The following is a 3,886-nucleotide window of genomic DNA, read 5'->3' on the forward strand; positions in this document are numbered from 1 at the left end:
GAACCGCGAGATCATGACCTAAGCGAAAGTCGGACGCTTAACCGACTAAGCCACCCAGGCGCCCCCTAAAAAGACTATTCTTTAAACTCTATGAGCACCCACTGGAGAAACATCAGTTTAAGCTGTTGCTGTTTAAATCATAATTGATGACAGTAAGTGTCAAAGAATGAAATCAAGGTAATGCAACTGAGGTGCTCAACTCAGGTGCAAAATTTAAGGTGTTCAATAAAATTCAGCAATTAGTATAATTTTAAATAATTTGGGGGGGGGGAGGCACCTAGGTGGCTCAGTCGGTTAAGCGTTTGACTCTTGATTTCAGCTCAGGTCATGATCTCACAGTTCATAAGATAGAGCCCCACATCAGGCTCTTTGCTCTCAGTACAGGGCCTGCTTGGAATTCTCTCTCTCCTCTCTATCTCTCAGAAATAAATAACATTTTAAAAACTCAAAATAATATAAATACATAAATAAATATGTGTGTGCAATGCTTTTTAGAAAAGCAATTCCCCCAAATGCATGATGAACAAAATCTAAAACTTCACATAAAATCAAAGTCTGACTCTGCACTTGCTTCATTTTAACCCCAGCCCCAACATCATGTTACAATGGAAAGTCTTCTTTGGCTCAGATTTGATCCTGCCCTGATCCTGTGGGACTGGGCAGTTGCAAAATAGAAGCACAGAAAGAGATGGCAACAGCCATTGGGGTGAGACCTTGGGAGGAACACTGACAGCTCATGGAGGCTCTGAGGTCCTTCATGGATTTTGTTAATAGGCTTCCCCAGAGAACCAGTGTCTTTCCCCTCCCATGGCCACATCTCTAGAGCCTTGATGATGTCCACTTAGCCCCTGTGTGTTCAAGTATAGCCTGGGAGATTTTCACAATACTGTGCACTCTTTTTGGATGGGGCATCTGCTCCACTGGAGCTGATGTGTCCACATGGATTCTGGACCTGAATGGCACCAAGTCGTTCTCTGAACCAGTCTTTGGTCACATCCCCAACACGCTTTGTGGTCAAGCTCTCCTCTTTCTGACAGAGTATGGTGAGGAAAACTAGCAAGTCAGTAAACAAAAACAAGTTGATATTTTTCTATTTGTCTCTGTTTGAAAAAAGTTAAAGTTAACACTGTGTTTTTCTTTTCTATAACCAGGAGTAACCAAGTATTATGACTTCCTGATAATAGATTCTCCATTGCTCCCCGAAGAGTGGCTAGAACCACACAGGCTGTATTGGTCTTCACTGCAAAGCCCTCATTAGTGCAAATGGCACAATAAGTAAAAATGGATCTCCACACCCAGGCCTCATTTTAAATATCATTGCCATATGTGCTCATGAGTCATGCATTATGCTTTTAGACAATTCTGCCTGTAACAATACTTGACTCAGGAAGGTGTCTGACCTGAGGCATTAACTAGAGAAAATAATTTATTCCTTCAATTCTGTCCCAATAGAGTAGTACATTTTGAAAATGGAAACAACTCATGTGGATCATACGGAGCAGCATGCATTGCTACAGGAACAGATGTTTTCCAAAAATCTCACAGACCACATTGGAGATGGTCTTCATTATCTCCCGATAATGGTTCTGAATGACATGCTTTGATTGACACTAATGCCACTTGATTTAGGCAAAACTAATCTTCCTAGCCCAGGAGAGCCAAAAATATTTCAGAAGTTCCTTTATTTTTTTGGAAGTGAGACACCATGATTTTTCATAAATTCAAGTTGAAATGGACCTTAATTTGTTGTTTTCCTCCAGTGTCTTTTTATATGAGGTTTTTTGGTGTCAATCATTGAACCATATGCCATATTTATAAGGACTCTGAGCACTTGTTTCATAGAAGAAAGTGTTCCAGTGTTAGTTGCCTTAGTTTTTTATGACAAACACAGTGTCTATTTACTCTTATATTTCAATCACCTTCTTGCTTCTGAAAAATTAGACCAAACAGATATGGAGAGGTTCATCTAATCTAGCTCATTCCTTCCTTTTTTCCTTATTCTGCACCAGTATTGTCTCCTAATACAGTGTTTCAAAGAGAGGCTGGCTCTGTATATATTGTGGACATCAGATGGACAGTGACTCTGTGTATCCTGTAATGGTCATTTATTAGCATAGGAGGAGAGGAAAGCAGGCTTTGAGCTCACTGAGGAATGGGCACTTGGCTTTTCCATCAAGCACTCCTAGGAACCTGACTGCCCTCAGTCACAGTGTTCCAAGGGCTAGAGGTAGCAAGATGAATCTTGACTGTGTGTTTGTGGATGACAGTAAAATCTTTACTGAAGGAAATTTTGTTGTCTGAAGTCAAGGATACACAGGAAAGAAGAGTCTTTTGTTTGGCATGGGACCTTGTTTTAATATTTGTTTTTGCCCCAAGTATGCAAACCACTCAGAAACGGGCCTCATTTTCCATCCCTCCTTCTCCCACTGTGCCATTGTACTCTTCATTTCTCTCCATCTTTGCTTCTTCCCTTTCTTCTCTCAGTCAACATAGATGGTGGGAGAAACAGCCAGTACTCTCAGGATCTAAGTGAGACGAGGTGATGAGGATAAAGCCGGGGGTGGGGTTAAAGCAGCCCTACAGTTCTCAGCCACTGAGTCAGGTTCTAGGATTTGTTGTACCATTCACTTGTTCTCTGTAACATTTTCAGCAGGAAGTTTCAATATGGAACTTGAACAAGCCTCCTGCTTCAGAAAGCGGATCTGGCATCACGATTGTCTGGAACTCTCAACTCCCTGAGTATGCTCACTGAGGATGCACAGGCAGTCATTCAAGGTTTAGCTAAGGTAAACGCCTGCATTCCAGCGCAGTCAGCTTGGCAGAGGCTGATCTCCTCAGCTGGCATCAAACTATCCTCACAGGCGGTGTCTGCTCTCACCATGACCAAGCTCAGATCAAATATTCCCCTGAAGTCAGCTTCTCATTCTATTCTCTCATTCAACCCTAGGATCCCCCACCGATATCAAAGGGCACCCCCACAGGGCATGGTAAAAAAGGCCAGGCTGGCCCCTCTAATTGAGCTGGCAGGACCACAGGAGTGTGGAAGTTAAAATTTCTTTGAAATGTGTTTATAACATGAGAGAGAGCAGGGAAGGCAGGAGTCCCTGCAACACTGTCATTTGGGCCTTACCTTTGCCAGTTTCATTCTAGAATTTCAGCTCCAAAGAAGAAATCTATAAATAAACTTATTAACTTCATCAGAGTTCATATAAGGAAGGGCACATAACATTGTTTTACTTTGATATATCATATATTTATAGGCATTTTCTGGTTTTCTCTCCCCCTTTAATGAAAGCTTATCAATCTAGTCATTACACATGATTCTCTTGATTAGACAGAGCCTGATGCTAATCAGGTCAAAGACTTCATTGCCAGAAGGACCAGTTAGTTTTACCTCATTCCAAGGCTTCATTACTCATGAATCCCAAACAGCATGGAAATGTCTGACATTGTCACACGAGGGACAAGAAGATGAATAGTGGCACACTTACCTTTCATAGGATCCATACAATCACCTTCACATCCAGGACAACACTGACTTGCTGTTGTTTATGGTGTCATACTGCAGCATTACAATGCCCAAGAGAGCCAGCAGCCAGAAGTAAAAAGTATGGCAGACCCAGAGGTCCTCAGTCCATTTTTTCTTCTGCCAATACCTTATTGTATAACTCTGGATAAGTCACTTTCCCTCAGTTTCTTCCTCTGTAGAATAAGGATGATACAACTAATTCCTATATATACTACCTTCCACACAGGACCATTTTGACATTCACAAAAGATCAAACATTTGAAAGTGCTTTAAACACTAATGTCTTTTTAAAAATTACTCAGTAGTTATTTCCATTCACCATTTTGAGCTACAATCCCTCTGTCAATCATGGGTAAA

The 3,886-nt window shown here is 41.4% G+C and overlaps 1 long non-coding RNA gene across 2 annotated transcripts in view; it reads right to left on the minus strand.

The window, feature by feature from the left end:
* LOC120239792 overlaps positions 1–3,459 on the minus strand; it is a 12,110-nt gene extending 8,651 nt beyond the window's left edge. For both annotated transcript variants that reach the window (XR_005530510.1, XR_005530509.1), the window contains exon 1: positions 3,395–3,459. This is a non-coding gene — a long non-coding RNA (uncharacterized LOC120239792). The remainder of the gene's footprint in view (positions 1–3,394) is intronic.
* Positions 3,460–3,886: the final 427 nt, after the last annotated feature.

The sequence above is a fragment of the Hyaena hyaena genome, unplaced genomic scaffold (genome assembly GCF_003009895.1).
Source record: "Hyaena hyaena isolate Hyena2069 unplaced genomic scaffold, ASM300989v1 scaffold_236, whole genome shotgun sequence".
In the NCBI taxonomy this organism is placed as follows: Eukaryota; Metazoa; Chordata; class Mammalia; order Carnivora; family Hyaenidae; genus Hyaena; species Hyaena hyaena.